We start from the raw sequence: 19,140 nt of genomic DNA on the forward strand, positions 1-19,140 counted from the left end.
TATTTACACTTATTACACTAAAATCAATTCATTTTTTATTCCGGATTTTATGAAAATCCCGGGTATAATGCTTTTTTCTCCTGAAAAGGGATTTTTACTTTAATTCCTATCTGTTTTTACTTTTTTTTTACTTTTTGGGGTTGACAAAATTTCGAATTAACATGTACCAGAATACTTTTTGAATTTCAAAAGTCAAATTTTTGTATTTGAACTAGTACTTCAACGTCAATTCCCGCCCCCGATACTCATCGCGCGTATTTAATTGCGGATTCAGCTTTTTGATGTAGATCGCTTCTATCGTCATTAGTTTTTCAACCCCGCGACATGCATCAAGAATCTCCCATTTTACGCTGTGCTATGCGTTGTATAAGCTTTTTACATCGAGAAATACCACTAGCTCATCTTCATTCAATTTGGTAGCCTCTAGAGCTTCTCTGGCATCTTTCGAGTTAGTCTCAATATTTGCACCAGGTAACTTCCCGAAAAAGGGAGAGAGAAATTTATTTAGGTTCTCGTAACTGCTACCTGGTATTGACAGAACAAGCCGAACCGGCGTGGCAATTCTATGTACCTTAGCAAGTCCATAAAGCCTGGCCGGTTGCGATCCAGTTGTTCTGAGCCTGTGATAAATCTTTTCACTTACCTTTCCCTGTTTCATTAATTGATGCAAACTGCTATTTATTAGTTTTTCTGTTCCTATTGTTAGATCATCACTTTCTTCATTACGAGGCTCAAACTGACTGGAGCTCAGGAATTCATTTAGCTTATCCGAGTATGTTGTCTGTTTCATAACACCAAAACCGCAACCTATATCAAAAGGTACAGCTAGTAGTTTTTGATCTTTCAAAAAATCATTAGCTTTTTTAACCCCTCTATCCATTCGTGTCTCACGTACATTCTTGGCGTACCATTTGGCAGACAATTCAATTTCACATAATTTTTCACCATCAGTGTTGTTCTCCCTTAACTCACGAACTAATCTGTCTACATCCCCAAGGAAGTGCAATTCATTAAATTTGTCCCTGACTGGATGCTTTGGACCTAACGATAAAAAGTCCAGGACAAACTTCGGCAGTTCAACACCGTCCAGTGTAACAACGTTATTATGAGGGCCATTCAGCAAAGGCCTGTCTTGTCTCTCAGACAGCTTCGCTAATTTGTCATTAAGTCTTTTACTACTCAATTCGGAATGATTTCTCATTCCCTTTCTAATGCTGTACACAATATAAGGTAATGGTTCTATTTTCACCTCTTTCCTGAGAATGCCCCTATCCTCTCCAAGTTTTCCTCGAACAATCTACGGCCTTGTTCCGCACGACTTATTTCTTTCCTTAGGAGCTTAAGCTGAAAGCTGTGCACCGCTTGATCTGAAAAAACTTCGCACATCAGCCAAGCTCGCTCAAGGACAGGGGGCAATGATGCCCTATTGTTCAGGAGCTACACTCTCGTTTTGTGCTCTTTCTACCAGTCTTATCTTGCTCTCGCATTCCTCTGTCGTTTTCCGAGATTCTTCCCTTTTCCTTTTTTGAGCAGAGCTTTCAGGTTTCTTTGGTGGCGCAGGACAATGTCCAATGATTTGATCTCACGTGCCGGTTCTTGGTGGAGCATTCTGTAGCCTCCCAGCTGTGTTTTCCCCTTCCGTTTCGATATCAGGTGCTTTGTCACCTTCAGAACCAGTATCCCAGTGCTCAACGACTCTTTGAAAATATCAGGGATTCCTGAGCGCTGACACTATACCAGCGCATTAAACTTGTTGTTATTAGTGGCCAAGTAGTTTGTTAGCTCTTGTACCCGACTTGGTCTGTAGTTATTCAATTTGTGGCTTGAGAAACTGTTGTTAATTAGATCATGCCACAAAATAATGTCGGTCCTTGTGCTCAATCTGCCCTTGACCAGAAGATTCTGCGTTTTTCAACCGATTCTTTGTATTGGGGATGAAAGAAAGTCCAGGTACTGTTGTTATTTTTGTCAGGAGTTCCTTCTTTTCACTGTATTGAACACTCTTTACCGCGAGATGGAGTGAGCTTGCTGCTAAAATATGAACCATCCTGTCTGTAACATTTCACAAAATTACTAAAATTTTGCATTCTCTTGCCTTTTCTGGGCCCGTTAAAGATCAAACTGACAATGATTAAAGATGCAGAGAAGTAATTGTTAACTAGAACGAACGTTTTCGAACATTTCGTTCAAACAACTAAAGAAAAAAGATAGACAGATTGAAAACGAATCCATTAACAGACCACTAGACTTTTTGCTTAGATTCGGGCTATCATTTTTATGAGAGATATACGCTCTATAAAGAAAAAGCCCTAATGGAGCTTTTTGAAAATTAATATTCGAAATCAAAACTCTAGACAAATACTCAAGAATTAGGACATAAACGTTTGGAACCACTTAGATGCACATTATTGACCTTTAATTAGTAACTGTTCATAAAATTTAAAGTTCATTAGGCGGGTTCAGAAGTGAGGTAAGTCACGCAATTGACGTAAAAGCAGAAAAATGACGTCACGCACAAAAATTTTAACTGCAAACCAGTAGTCATTAAAGTCATTGAAAAATTCAATGCCCCATGTGAACAATAAGCCACTAGCGAGGAATGGAAATTTGGTTCAAACAAATAACTAGGCCTAGAAAGAACAATGAACGGATTGGAAAAACAATTTAGACAAAAAACCGATCCGAAAAATCCAAAAAACATTAAAAAACAAAGTCAAATTGCCGCATGTAAACACAAAACCACTAGCGAGGAAGCAAAGTTTTGTTCAAACACCGTTGTCTCAATCTACTTTAAAATTCGAGTGAAAAAACTTACAGCTGCAAAACCACTCGCTTTTTCACTCCACTTCTTGTTTCGGCGTGACCAAAATCACCACTCCAAAAATCATGAAAAGATTAGAACGGATCTGAAAAAAACATAGTAGGACCACTCCTGAAAAATAATTCAAAGAATTGTATTAATTTATGACCTGACAGTCAATTAGACCGCTTCAAAAGGCAAATGATAGCTGTTAGTAAAGAGATTAAGCAATGAAACAACAAAAACAAGCAAAACTAAACTTTTTTCAAAAAACAGGATCAATATAAAAAAACAGCTGTGAACCCAAACTGCCAACTATATTCCCCTATTTGATTAGCAATTATCAACCTGTCATTAAAAGTCAATGAGTATTCTCACTAATACTATTAAATGATCAGTCAAAAATAACCAAAACTCGCAATAAAACTCGCCGAAATTTTTTGAAAACACTCAGCATAGAAGTCATAGAACGCAAGAGCTACTGAAGGATACAATTAATTATTAATTGAGAACTCAATTACCACCGTTGAGAGCTGTAATTAATGAATCTTAGTGATAAAACAGCAATGAATGTAAAAAAAGCAAAACTAAAAAAAATCACTAAGATTCTTTTTTAAAAACGAACAAGCGTATAAGTCACAAAAAGCAATAGCTATGAACTCAAATGACTTTTTATATTATTGCAAACATTTTCATGCAACTCAAATCAAATTGAGGATTAGTGCTTGAACAAAAACTGAGGCTAAACAAAAATACGTGTTATCTCTTACTAACCAAAGCAAAAACAGGTCAATGTATTAAAATCGCACCCAAAATAAACTCGAAACCTAATAATGAAAGAAGACGCTCTATGACACCAGAGCGTTCTATTTCTGATTAGCAACCAGTCATTAAAAGTCAATGTGTACTCTCACTAAAACTATTAAATGATAAGACAGAAATAACCAAAATTCGCAAAAAAACTCGCTGAATTTTTTTGAAAATACTTAGTATAGAAGTCATAGAACACAACAGCTACTGAAAGATAAAAGTACATCAATTATTTATTAATTGAGTACTCAATTACCACCGTTGAGAGCTGTCATCAATGAAGTTTAGTGATAAAACAGCAATGAAAAACAAAAAAAGCGAAACTAAAAAAAAAAAACAACTAAGATTCTTTCTTAAAAACGAACAAGCGTATAAGTCGCAAAAAGCAATAGCTATGATCTCAAATGACCTTTTATATTAATGAAAACTGTTATTGAAAACAATTAGTGTCAAAGTCATAGAAAGCACTGGGTCTGAACAAAAGCGATTAAATCACAACCCATATTAGCAGCATTAGAGACTTGTCCCCTGTGAGATTAAAGGATAAAACAACAAAAAGTACAATAAATATTTGCAAAAATCAAAAATTTACTCAAACCTTTTGAGAAAAAGTTGTGTCAAAGGAAACTCAGAAAACAGAAGTCAAATTGACAAACTTGAAAAAAAGAATCCATCTCAAAAACCGCCAAATTGTTCAGACACCAATTTCTCACCACACTTTAAAGGTATTTTGGAAAAAGTCACGTCTCCAGCCTACTCGAATTTTTGCTCCCTTTACGTTTTCAGTGTGAGCAAATTCGCCACTCTAATTTGACTTCTCACTGACGTGAAAAAGCCGAAAAAAAGCGAGAACAGATCTTTAAAAAATGGCTTCGCGTCTATTAAAAAGTCATTTTGATTAGTTTGATATCGAAACGACACAACACAACGCAGAGCATAGATTTAGAACCCACAGGTCAAGGGTTACGCAGATGCTGTTTTTTTGAGTCTTTCTCATTAAGCCCCCAGATTCGTGGTCAAAAAATGTATGCCCCCACAATATAGTTAATAACGCCATAATGGGGGCGACAATGAGAAGGAGCTGTTGTTACCAAATCCTCTGTACAAATTTGATGGTAATAAAGATGAGCTCTAAGTGCTTTTTCTGGGCATCCAAAAAGCATTCCATTGAATTCCACTTGACCTGCAACAACAGAAAATTGAAATAACAGGCGTTAGCGGCAATTCCTGGAAACAATTGCCAGCAACTTATGCGAACGAGGACAGTGCATATAACAATTGTAAGTCAAAAACTGTAAAAGTCAAGTAGGGTACCCCAAGGATCTTCATTGGGTCCTTAATCCTTCGTCATTGTTAACAATTAACCCATACAGTTGTCAAATTGAAAACTTCAAGGTCAATGCAACGAAGAGAGAAAATATGCAACACGAACCAAATTGAGGATTAGTGCTTGAAAAAAACTTAGGCTAAACAAAAATACGTGTTATCTCTTACTAACCAAAACAAAAACAGGTCTATGTATAACAATCGCACCCCAAATAAACTGGAAACCTAATAATGAAAGAAGACGCTCTATGGCACAAGAGCGTTTCATTTCTGATTAGCCACCAGTCATTAAAAGTCAATGAATACTCTCACTTAAACTATTAAATGAAAGACAAAAATAACCAAAATTCGCAAAAAAACTCTCTGAAATAGTTTGGAAACACTTAGTATAGAAGTCATAGAACGCAACAGCAACTGAAGGATACAAGTACATCAATTAATTATTTATTGAGTACTCAATTACCACCGTTGAGAGCTGTCATCAATGAAGTTTAGTGATAAAACAGCAATGAAAACAAAAAAGCAAAACTAAAAAATCACTAAGATTCTTTCTTAAAAACGAACAAGCGTATAAGTCACAAAAAGCAATAGCTATGAACTCAAATGACCTTTTATATTATTGAAAACTTTTATTGAAAACAATTAGTGTCAGAGTCATAGAAAGCACCGGATTGAACAAAAACGATTAAATCACAACCCATATTAGCAGAATTAGAGATTTGTCCCACGAGAGAATAAAGGATAAAACAACAAAAAGTACAATAAATACTTGCAAAACTCAAAAGTTTACTCAAAATTTTTGAGAAAATGTTGTGTCAAAATCATAAAACTACTAGCTATTATTAACTCGAGCTAGTATTTAGGTTCTTTTATGAATCATTAGCAACCAGTCAGACCTGCCATTGATAATACCAAGTGATAAGGCAACAGATAATTTTTAAAAAGGGGGCAAAATCTAAAATTCACTAATTTTTTATGACAAATGGTGGCAAAGTCAAAAAGTTTTAGCAGCACATTAATAAATTCAAGCAAAGGTAAATAGGCACATATAGAACACATATTTACCGTCTTAAAAACACTGAAGGAGAGGAAACTCAGAAAACAGAAGTCAAATTGACGCACCTGAAAAAAATCCATCTCCAAAACCGCCAAATTGTTGAGACACCAATTTCTCACCCAAATTTTAAAGGTATTTAGAAAAAAGTCACGTCTCAAGTCTACTCGAATTTTCTCTCCCTTTACGTTTTCAGTTTGAGCAAAGTCGCCACTCTAATTTGACTTCTCACTGACGTGAAAAAGTCAAAAAAAAGTGAACAGATCTTTAAAAAATCGCTTCGCGTCTATTAAAAAGTCATTTTTGTATAGTTTGATATATAAACAACACTACACAAAGCACAGCATATCTGAAAACTCAAAATATGATAGTTCTTAATGTTTCTCTCAACGATACCGAATCTCTCTTACGTTAAAAGAAGACGATACCGAATCTCTCTTACGTTTAAAAACGACAATACCGAATCTCTCTTACGTTAAAAAAAGACGATACCGAATCTCTCTTACGTTTAAAAACGACAATACCGAATCTCTCTTACGTTAAAAAACGACGATACCGATTCTCTCTTACTTTAAAAAACGACAATACCGAATCTTTCTTATATTAAATACCGAACAAAAACGACAATACCGACGAAAAAAACGTAAGGGCTTTCGTCGTTTTTGGCTAGAAAAAACCGACAATACCGACAATTTCTTACGTTTAAAAACCGAAAATTTCTCAACTAGGGGGAAACCTAATAATGAAAGAAGACGCTCTATGGCACCAGAGCGTTCTATTTCTGATTAGCAACCAGTCATTAAAAATCAATGTGTACTCTCACTAATACTATTAAATGATAAGACAGAAATAACCAAAATTCGCAAAAAAAACTCGCTGAATTTTTTTGAAAACACCTAGTATAGAAGTCATAGAACGCAACAGCTACTGAAGGATAAAAGTACATCAATTATTTATTAATTGAGTACTCAATTACCACCGGTGAGAGCTGTCATCAATGAAGATTAGTGATAAAAGAGCAGTGAATACAAATAAAAGCAAAACTAAAAAAATCACTAAGATTCTTTCTTACAACGAACAAGCGTATAAGTCACAAAAAGCAATAGCTATGAACTCAAGTGACCTTTTATATTATTGAAAACCTTTATTGAAAACAATTAGTGTCAAAGTCATAGAAAGCACTGGCTTTGAACAAAAGCAATTAAATCACAACCCCTATTAGCAGCGTTAGAGACTTGTCCCCTGTGAGAATAAAGGATAAAACAACAAAAAGTACAATAATTACTTGCAAAACTCAAAAATTTACTCCAAATTTTTGAGAAAAAGTAGTGTCAAAATCATAAAACACCTACCTTTTTTTAACTCGAGCTAGTATTTAGATTATTTTATGCCTCATTAGCAACCAATCAGACCTGTCATTGATGATACCAAGTGATAAGACAACAGATAATTTTTAAAAAAGGGGGCAAAATCTAAAATTCACTAATATTTTATGACAAATGGTGGCAAAGTCAAGTTTTAGCAACCCCTTAATGAATTCAAGCAAAGGTAAATAGGCACAATTAGAACACATAATTACCGTCTTAAAAGCACTGAAGGAGAGGAAACTCAGAAAACGGAAGTCAAATTGACGCACCTGTAAAAAATCTATCTCCAAAACTGCCAATTTGTTCAGACACCAATTTCTCACCATACTTTAAAGGTATTTTGAAAAAAGTCACGTCTCTAGCCTACTCGAATTTTTGCTCCCTTTACGTTTTCAGTGTGAGCAAAATCGCAACTCTAATTTGGCTTCTCACTGACGTGAAAAATCCGAAAAAAAGAGTGAACAGATATTTAAAAAATCGCTTCGCGTCTATTAAAAAGTCATTTTTGTATAGTTTGATATAGAAACGACACTACACAACGCACAGCATAGATTTAGAAACCACGGGTCAAGGGTAACACAGATGCTGTTTTTTGAGTCTGTCTCATTAAGCCCCCAGATTCGTGGTCAAAAAATGTAGACCCCCACACTATAGTTAATTACACCAAAATGGGGAGCGACAATGAGAAAGAGCTGTTGTTACTAAATCCTCTGTACAAATTTGATGGTAATGAAGATGAGCTCTTAGTACTTTTTCTGGGCATCCAAAAAGCATTCCATTGAGTTCCACATGACCTCCTACAACAGAAAGTTGAATTAGCAGGCGTTAGCGGCAATTCCTGGAAACAATTGCCAGCAACTTATGCAAACGAAGACAGTGCATAAAAAAATTGTTAGTCAGAAACTGTAAAGGTCAAGTAGGGTACCTCACGGATCTTCATTGGGTCTTTAATCCTTCATCATTGTTAACAATTAACCCATACAGGTGTCAAAATGTAAACCTTTGGCTGTGCCGACGACTTCGAGGTCAATGCAACGAAGAGAGAAAACATGCAACACAAACCAAATTGAGGATTAGTGCTTGAACAAAAACTGAGGCTAAACAAAAATACGTGTTATCTCTTACTAACCAAAGCAAAAACAGGTCTATGTATTACAATCGCACCCAAAATAAACTGGCCGTAGTTGAGAAGACAAGACCGAACAAAAACGACGCAAGAAATGTTCGGTTTTCTACGTAAGAAATGGTCGGCATGTTCGGTTTCAAATGAAAGAAATTGTCGGTATGTTCGGTCTAGAAAGTAAGAAAGCTTCGGTATGTTCGGTTTTGCGAGATTCAGTATGTTCGGTTCGGAATGTAAGAGAGATTCGGTATGTTCGGTATTTAAACATAAGAAATCGTCGGTATGTTCGGTTTTGGACGCAAGAAATTGTCGGATTTTTCCATAGGGAAAATTGATATTTCTGTTTATAATGTAGTCAAACGTTACGATAGCGCTCTTTTTGCAGGAATTTCAAACGTACGTCTCAAAGAAAAATTCTGGAAAAGTGTGCAAAACTCCTGAAAATTTTTCTTTAGCTCGTTGGCCTAACTAGTTATGCAAATATAAAGTTCTTGATTATTTTTGAATTTTAGAATGTAACATACTTGTTCAAAATGGATGAAAATTTTGTTAAGTAATTCCCTCTCATTGGGATTTGACATACTTTCTGGTAGTTTACAAGTAAGTTCTTTGACGGTTGGTTACGTTTGAATTAGAACGTGCCGACCAAAATTTCTTCCATGTTTATTCGTGGTAGGAAAACTCAAAATATGATAGTTCTTAATGTTTCTCTCAACGATACCGAATCTCTCTTACGTTAAAAAAAGACGATACCGAATCTCTCTTACGTTTAAAAACGACAATACCGAATCTCTCTTACGTTAAAAAACGACGATACCGATTCTCTCTTACTTTAAAAAACGACAATACCGAATCTTTCTTATATTAAATACCGAACAAAAACGACAATACCGACGAAAAAAACGTAAGGGTTTTCGTCGTTTTTGGCTAGAAAAAACCGACAATACCAACAATTTCTTACGTTTAAAAACCGAAAATTTCTCAACTAGGGGGAAACCTAATAATGAAAGAAGACGCTCTATGGCACCAGAGCGTTCTATTTCTGATTAGCAACCAGTCATTAAAAATCAATGTGTACTCTCACTAATACTATTAAATGATAAGACAGAAATAACCAAAATTCGCAAAAAAAACTCGCTGAATTTTTTTGAAAACACCTAGTATAGAAGTCATAGAACGCAACAGCTACTGAAGGATAAAAGTACATCAATTATTTATTAATTGAGTACTCAATTACCACCGGTGAGAGCTGTCATCAATGAAGATTAGTGATAAAAGAGCAGTGAATACAAATAAAAGCAAAACTAAAAAAATCACTAAGATTCTTTCTTACAACGAACAAGCGTATAAGTCACAAAAAGCAATAGCTATGAACTCAAGTGACCTTTTATATTATTGAAAACCTTTATTGAAAACAATTAGTGTCAAAGTCATAGAAAGCACTGGCTTTGAACAAAAGCAATTAAATCACAACCCCTATTAGCAGCGTTAGAGACTTGTCCCCTGTGAGAATAAAGGATAAAACAACAAAAAGTACAATAAATACTTGCAAAACTCAAAAATTTACTCCAAATTTTTGAGAAAAAGTAGTGTCGAAATCATAAAACAACTAGATATTATTAACTCGAGCTGATATTTAGGTTCTTTTATGCCTCATTTGCAACCAATCAGACCTGTCATTGATCATACCAAGTGATAAGAAAACTGATAATTTTTAAAAAAGTGGGCAAAATCTAAAATTCACTAATATTTTATGACAAATGTTGGCAAAGTCACAAAGTTTGTCCGAAACAATGGAGATTCGGAGAGTTCAAAACAAAGCTACATCTTGGATTCCGATCAAAATTTTTGACTACATTTAGGATTTATAAAAAAAAACATATGAGTTGACTTGCTGCCCCCGAGTTGACCGAGTACCGCTTTTAGGGGAGGGGTTTTCTTTTAATTGGCCTTTTTTCCATAACATTGCTGGCAGAATGCCAGAATAGCTGCGAAAAAATTGATTTGCGTGCCGTATAATAGAGATAGAAACAGATACAGATCAAAATTGAACAAAATAGACGCCCCTCAAAAATTAGGTGTAAAAATTCAGCAATAAATTAATAAAGCTTGTTAGAATTCATTCCGCAGAAGCCTTCTATTAGGTACCTCTACTGCACATATGAGTTCCTCTGACCTTAGTTTTCAAGTGCAAAAGTAATTTCATTGAGTGAGGTAAGTCACCTATGATCGAAATGCAATCGAGGAAATAAACTTAAAACCTTTGCTAGAAAGAAAAACGACGTCACTGCCCAAACGCCGTTAGTGAGAGGATGAAGTCATTCAGAAAATTTGATTTTATCAGCTTTGCTGTGTGAACAAATGTAAAACAAAAAAGAGCGTCAGACGACGAAACAAAAAACATAGCAGGACAAGTCCTGGCGTACAATTCAAAGAATTTTCATTGACTAAACAGAAAACTAGACCAAGAACGGACTATGAATGGATTGTGAACTATCTGACATATTGAGCTTTGCCTTGTGAATAAATGTATAACGAAGAGCGAAACAAAATAGCCGAAAGAATTCCGGAAACAACTCGAAGAGTCGTCTCTCGAATAAAAATTTTTAAATTAACTTGTACTTACTAAATAAGGTGACTACTAAAAACTAAAAAATTTGGTCAAAATTTGAAAAATAGCCCATAAAAACCAACTGAATTCAAAAGAAAAGAAAAAGCCCATTACTCCTAATTAATACATACAAAAATTACTACGAAAATTGTTTAACGGAATTGGAAACATCAATCTGCACGAGCGGCAAAGTGCGAGCTATGTTAAGCTGTCAAAATTTTCAAAAAATATATCAACGTCCGTAGTTGTTCTCATTAAAAACAATAATTTAAACCAAAATCAGTGTAATAATTTAAAGCTTAATAAGTTTAGGCGATAGTTGTCGATCTAAATCCCAGAGAACGCGATGGTATAACTAAACAATAGCCAAAAAATTGATCAAATTAGAAATAAAGACATAAGAAGGATCAGTATTCAACAGCAAAAAGTCTTATATTACCAAAACCTGGCCCTATGAAAAATCCCAGACAAAAACTGTCAACAAAAATTTTAACAGTGAATCTAGTAAAAATTCAGTACTGCTTCAAATGAAAAATTGAAAAAAAATCAAGACTAAAAATATTCGTTCATATCAATACTTTTAAAACTAATAAAAACAGGGCCAATAAAACTACAAACCTTAGGAGATTGCTGGAAAGATACATTCTACAGTGTGGAAAACACGGACATTGTAAATAATAAGAAAACTAATTCGCAACTTTTGAAAAAAAAAACAAAATAGGAAATTCTAATTAAAAATCAAATTGGAAACCATTGAGCAAAAAATAAGGGTTTTTCATTATTTAGAAATCGAGGCTCCACAAATTGCATACCCATCTCCGTGTCTCCATAAGAGATGAAAGCAGTTCAAGTTAAAACAACCAATTTGAAAAAAGTCAATAAATGGTCAAACTTTTTACTTATTTCCCAAAGATTATTACTAAAAACTACTTCAATTAAAAAAGAAACGAGAAAAAACCTTGACGGTGCAGATGACGAGTTTTTAAAAGAGTTTTAATAGTAAACAACTACAAAATGCAATAAATTGGGAAACTGGGATAAAAACAGCCAAACCGGATTAGTTTTGTACACTTTATAAAGACAAGAAAAACTCACATCACAAGGAGGCATTAAATTGATAAATTAACAAAAGAACGCTGCCATATTTACTGAGCGGGTGGATAAAAGTCTGCCCAAAGCGCCAAAAAAGAAAAAAAAATAGATAGGAAAGGCCAAAAATTGAGAAATATATGCCAATTTAACGCTTGAAACGGCGCGCAAACATTGTAGTATCAATTTCAGAGGGTTACATATTCATGCAGCAGCGATGAAAACTCATTCCTACAAAGACTCATTCTCGCTCAGAAAAAAATAGTTCACACGACAATTTTATTTATTTTCACTTTTAGATCAAAACGCCGTGTGAACAAATAGTACGTCATGTAAAAAAAACTTAAAACAAGAAAACCAATACTCCTCTTCGAGTCGTAAAAAATCAAGAGCACCGCAATATAGCTCCGCTCAGCTAGCAGCTTCACAGCTATAAAAAAATCCAAAGGGGTAAAATTTATTTTCATTAGTTGTTTCAAAAGTGCTTCTGCTAAACTGCCAGAGCAAAATTCATCTTTTTTGCTGTTTTGAATGTGTTTGCAAAAAATAAAGTAAGCACAATTTCATCAGCGATCAACGCAGCAATTATTTCCTGGGCTCGTGGTTGCTGTGGCTTAACTCTAATGGGCAAAAGGAGTATTTTCAGAAGCCATATTCCATGCATCTGCATTATTCTCCGTCTGCCGTCCACCAACATTTTGCATAACTATTTTTGGATCTATACTGTCCCCCCCCCGTGTTTTTTATGACTCCCAGTTACAAATTATATGTTGCTTTATAGCACGTTACTATGTAAGAAAATAGCACGTGCGACCGGGGGGTCATAAAAGATTTATGCTCACTAAGCTGGGGCAAAACAGAAGAGATCCCTCATTTTTTATGCAATTAACACTCGACACTTTCCTGAGCCGGACTTCAAGCAACCTCCAATGTTTTCGTACATTATGAAATGATAACTCAGTCTACTGGTGGTCATGTGGAGCTTACGTATTGATGATCATTATCTAAAACCCAAGCTGGCCACTATGACAGCATTTGATGCCACAATCACCGACCAGTCCTCGTGACACCACCAGTTGTAATTGTATTCATATAAACAAAATGTTAACATCTAGGCTAAAGAAAATGTTTCATTGTAAGTCAGAAAGCATTGTATAGCATCAGGTGATGTATAACATGAGTATAAAGCGCGCCAAGCGAACTCATCATCTTCTTTTAATGGAATATTTTTCGTCTGCATCCTTCCGCGCATTTTCAAGCGCTATACTAGAAAATTTGGCTTTACTTCCTTTGAGAGAGACACTTGACCTCAATTTGAAGTATTAAAAAATGCGGTATTCAAATTGAAAGTAAACTACATATCAAGGGGAAAGTTTTTTGAACGGATAATAATTAGAAAACACAGTGGATGAAGTTAGTGATGCTATATTATATTAAGCAAAAATCCTTCCAAGTGCAATCATGAAAAGTTGGACAACCTTTCGACTCTGCCATAAAAATTCGAATCTATTCTGTTTTGCCCCCCAGCCGCACGCGCTTTTTTGCATAGTAACGTGCCATATAACACATAAAATATGTAACTGGGGGCCAACAGAATGGATCCAAAATTTCTATTAAAAAATTTTCAATAGATTTTTATTCTGCTTAAGTTTCATAGTACACCTGGTAAGGAGTTCCCTTTCATGGAGGTTTGGTGGAAAATGAGTTTCCTAGAAAGGCCGATGATCTCTGGTATGACATATTAGATTAGGAACATAAGATTAGTTCCGTTATTTATTAGATTGTTAGCACTGGGGATTTACGTACTCCTCGAAAGCTTTCCTGATACCTTTGATGTAGTCGTTAATATAGAGAAAGATTTTGCTGAATGCGTTGGTCAATGCTCAAACACTATTTTTGATAAGCGCAGTTCAGATCAGGACTTTATAGATGAGCGCAACAATCCGGGTTTCAGATCCCAGTTCATTTGCCGTTCCAAAGAATGTAAAACTCCTCTTTTTACCAACGAAGAAAAGACTAGTGTAGTGAAGATGAGAAATAACGTCATCGAAAGAAACTTTTAAAGATTTTGTAGGGAGCTGATTCCTAATTCGTTTTGGTTGTTCTGATACCAATTGCCATCTTTTGTTTAACTTTATACGCTTGGGTTTCGAATTTTAAGTCATTTAACTCATATACTTTGGGCCAAATTTTGCATTTATTTTTCATTTTTTTTGGTTGCACAGTTGAATTGTGTGCGATAAACTGTGACGTTCATTATTAGGTTTGCAAATGAATTCGGGTTTGTAGCATTAGCCCATACAATCATTTGACTTGAAAAACAAATTAGAATTGGCAAGATTGTGCACTAGATAAAGCTTTGCGGTTTCACCTGTTTTTTCTTGGCAAAATAAAAAAGAGGCATCGGTTTTTTGGACGCATGCGCTGTTTCAGTCAATTCTTTGCAAGAGACCATTGAAGGCGCGGATCAAGCACTGTGCCACGTGGGACGCTTCTTTTTACCTCATACTAGCTCGAGTAAACTTTGTAAACTTTCGGAAAAAACTTTCCATGAGTAAAATTTTGATTCAGCGAGAAATCAAATGAACAAATCATTTATAGCAGTTTTTGATGTGATATTGAATCAAACATTTCTGAGAGGTAAAAAAAAGTACAGCATGAATTATCTCCTTGGAAAAATTGCCTTCACAAAAAGTTCTTTTGATTACATCAAAGCGTCAGGAGTAGAATATTTCGTTTTGAAACCAAAGCGTAATGGGTGTACTATTCGTTCTCTATCTAGATGAGCAGATATTTGAGCACGCAAATTTTTTTTCAATCATTTTGGAAAAAAATTTTTGTTGCAGATACGGGCCAATTATTTGAAACGTTTAACGAATCATTTTATTCGTGAAGTGGTGTTTTTTGAGCAAATTGGAATTGTTTCGGAAAAGCGTTGTTTTTTAGTTCGTTTAGTTGTATTTAGGATGAGGCGCAAAAAATGATGTCCCCCCTTCAACTTCCCAAGCCAACAAAGTGCATGGTTCAAGTGGTTTAAGCGGATTCAGCTCCCTAAATTATTCAAGCACGTAACCCGCATTTATTTTATGAAAATTGAACGGTCTTGTGCGAGCAGATAGTTTGGCACAAGAAAGTTTTACTTTATCACCAGTGTAAACACCCATGTTAACAAACGAGTAATTTTGAAAAATCAGCTATTTCGTAATCATCTGTTAGAAGGTCACCAAATGAAGTTCTCGGCGCTTTCGCTTATAAAAAGTGTTGATTACAACCACTAGTTTGAAAGATAAAATTTTTGTACTGATGCAAGCAAAATCATTCCTACATTTCTTGTATAAATTCCAATTTTCGTCAACTTTTTTTTCTAAAATTACCAAAATCGATTTGTTTTCTCTGTTACCAAAAGATAGTCATCAACGAACCATTTATTTTCGCAAAAGTATCAAGGCTTTACCTTGCGAAGAAGGTGCCGGCTTTTGCAGCGCAATAGTAATCAATTGAATGAAAAAGGAAAACTTATATTAAATATCGACGCGTGAAAACGAAAAGTACCAACGCAGCGTCGATAACGTTTTCTTAAAGGCTGCGGCCTTATAATTTTTCTTATAAAAAACAATTTTTGGTTTTGGTGGGCGCAATGCCAGTTGAAGAACAAGGGATTAAGTTGCATGACATCAGATGATGCAGAAATTTGGCAAGGATGCAGGAGCATGAAGGTTGTATAACGGGGCTGGTGGTACTCGGTACAATTTGGCTGATGTACTAACAAGTTGGACTGTATTGGACGGGAATGATGACGAAAAGTGCCAAAAGTTTGGATATGGCTAAGGGAGAGCTGAATAAGGGGGATTGGACCTAAGGTTTAGTTAATGTTTTGGACACATTCGATGATTAGATGTTTTCATGGGTAATAGGCATAGGTAATAGATTCGAACAATGTGGGTGATGCAAAAGTGGGAGATTGGTATGAATAGGGGCGGCTCTTCTATGATTTCTTTTGGAGCGAATTCGAGGCGGGAGGCAGGTCGGTCGACACGTTTGATGAAACAGGTTCTGCAAATAAATCGTGTTTATTTGTAGGCTGAACAATTGGTGTGCAAGTTGCAGAATAGTTTCAATGGCATCAATTTGTGGACGGGTTGCCTCAATCGGCGTTTGCGGGAGCCTACCTGGTAATCTTATAGGCAAAGGGAGCAATGAGTTGGAGTTGTATAAACTTTCTGTACGATCTTATTATCGGCACATTAGGTGCAATTTGAAGGGAGGGCGAATTTGGAATCGGATGATGAGTTATTTACCCAATCTTAAAAACACTATGTTTTTAATTGAGTTCAGTTGAGTATGTCTCAACTTGAGTTACTGACGGTGTTTTGCTACGCCCCGGGTTGAAGTTTCTTTGATTTCATACAAGGATCATATATGATTTCATACTGTCCATACTCGATTTCTTAGTACGATCCTAGTATGAAACCAAAGAAATCATACATGATCCTTGTATGAAATCCAAGTTTTCATACATGACCCTAGAATGAAATCCAAGAAATCATAGATGAACAATTCAAGAATTGCATTCAAAAAAAGCAAGAATACACGCTTAAAAAAGTGTATGATCCTTGTATGAGATCAAAGAAATCATATATGATCTTTGTATGAAACCAAAGAAATCATATATGATCCTTGTATGAAATCCAAGTTTTCATACATGACCCTAGCATGAAATCCAAGAAATCATAGATGAACAATTCAAGAATTGCATTCAAGAAAAGCAAGAATACACGCTTAAAAAAGTGTATGATCCTTGTATGAGATCAAAGAAATCATATATGATCTTTGTATGAAACCAAAGAAATCATATATGATCCTTGTATGAAATCCAAGTTTTCATACATGACCCTAGCATGAAATCCAAGAAATCATAGATGGACCATTCTTGAAACGAAAAAAAACATGCTTAAAAAAGTGTATGATCCTTTTATGAGATCAAAGAAATGATGTATGATCTTTGTATGAAACCAAAGAAATCATATAAGATCCTTGTATGAAATCAAAGTTTTCATATAAGTCCCTGGCATTAAATCCAAGAAATCGTAGATGGATCGTTCATGAGACGAAAAAAAACGCTTGAAAAAGTGTGAGATCCTTGAATGAGATCAAAGAAATCATATATGACCTTAGTACGAATCCAAAGAAATCAATCATCATCCTAGTGTGAGAAAAAGAAATCTTATGGCTTATGATGGATGGCAACGAAATAACGTTATAAAGAATTGTCGCTTCTCATATTACCAAAACATTTAGTGTTTTCAATTAAAAACCGATGAAAGCATTTATAATCTTGAAATGAAATCATATATGATCCTTGTATGAAACCAAATGAATCACATTTTTTTGGGAGACGCCATTAAAAAAGCGCTGTTTGAAGATTTTAGCTTCTCTTATAAAATGAACGTTTAGGTTTTCCATTGAAAAATCAATTGAAGCAATCAAGAGCCTATTATCAAATCGAAAACATATATGCTCCTGATATAAAACTAAAAACATCATTATGGCATTGAAGGGTGGCTCAGAAAAACCGCCGTTTTGCAAGATCATAGCTTTTTCTACTGGCACGGCAATCAAGGTTGCCAACTAAAAACCCTCTAAAGCAATCACGGTCCTAATAAGAAAATGTATATAATCCTGATCTGCAACCAGAGAAATCGGATACGATTCTTTTATGAAACCATATAAACAATATTAATTTAGGAAGATGACATAAATTCAGCGATATTGAGAGATCTTAGCTTCTCCTATCACCAAACCAAACAATTACGCTTCCAACAAAGAATGGATGAGATCATTTATTATCTAAAAATGAAATCAAAAAAATTACTTTTGATCAAAGTATGAGGTTAAGTTATCATGTAAATCATAAAACAAAAAGCAACAGCGTAATCTCCATCTAAACCTCCTTCTCTCTCACGCAACTTAGAGACACTTCTCACTGCAAATCAATGACATGACAAAAATACCAAAAACAACAGCAAAAGTAGTTCTGATTACAAACGTTTTCTATATTAAATAGTATTTTACATCACAAAATTTGTCATAGCCACATTTCTTGTCTACAAACTGAGAAGAACTATAAATTACTCACAATCGGTTATCCAGTTTTATTTGAGTTCAAACTATTATGGCAACATATTACTAAAAAAATATCAGGTTGAGTTTTTTTGAAGTTTTAAAATAACAAAGATCGGTGAAACAGTTATCAGCACAAGTAAGATGAGAAGCATGCAGTAAAATGCAATTGTTTGTAATTAACTTTTCAAGGTTTCAGGCCGTCCGCAAGGCGGATAACATGACATGAGATTACAATCACGAGTAGTAACCACAATCGGTTGTTCAGTTATAATTACAATAATTTCAATATAATCATTGCAACAAGAGTTACTTACACGAAACGAAACAAATCGCAACAGAGCTGAGCCTTGATTTATATAAAAATCTACAGTCCAAACTCTTTAAGACAAGCCAAAACTGCAATAAAATGTTCAAGTAAATATTTCGTACATATTACAAAAACTGGCAACGAAAAGTATTCGAATTTATTTTTATAAAGACTTTAAGGTTTTGTTTTACAATGCGTTTATGTTGTTTTGCAATTCAGTCATGCTCAAATATATTCAGCAAAGGTACAAGGTAGAGCGTCTCAAGCAGTTTAAAACCGATAATTTTTTTGCTGATAACTCTCTCGTGAATTGTAATCAATTCCTCGGTTTCCTCTGTTACGTAAAAAGAATGCACAGGCACCGATGACTTTAAAGGCGAGCTATAGGCTTCCAAAATGTTAATTTTTTTTATTACCGCATATTCGTTCTCGTTTTGAGTGAAAAAAGTTTGTATTTTCCCACATATTTGTTCGTCATTATTTTGAATAAGTACAAAGCAATCTTTTTCATTGGGAAAAGAATCCAAGGT

This window comes from Convolutriloba macropyga, unplaced genomic scaffold (assembly GCF_964194025.1).
Source record: "Convolutriloba macropyga unplaced genomic scaffold, txConMacr16.3 SCAFFOLD_1130, whole genome shotgun sequence".
Lineage (NCBI taxonomy): Eukaryota > Metazoa > Xenacoelomorpha > Acoela > Convolutidae > Convolutriloba > Convolutriloba macropyga.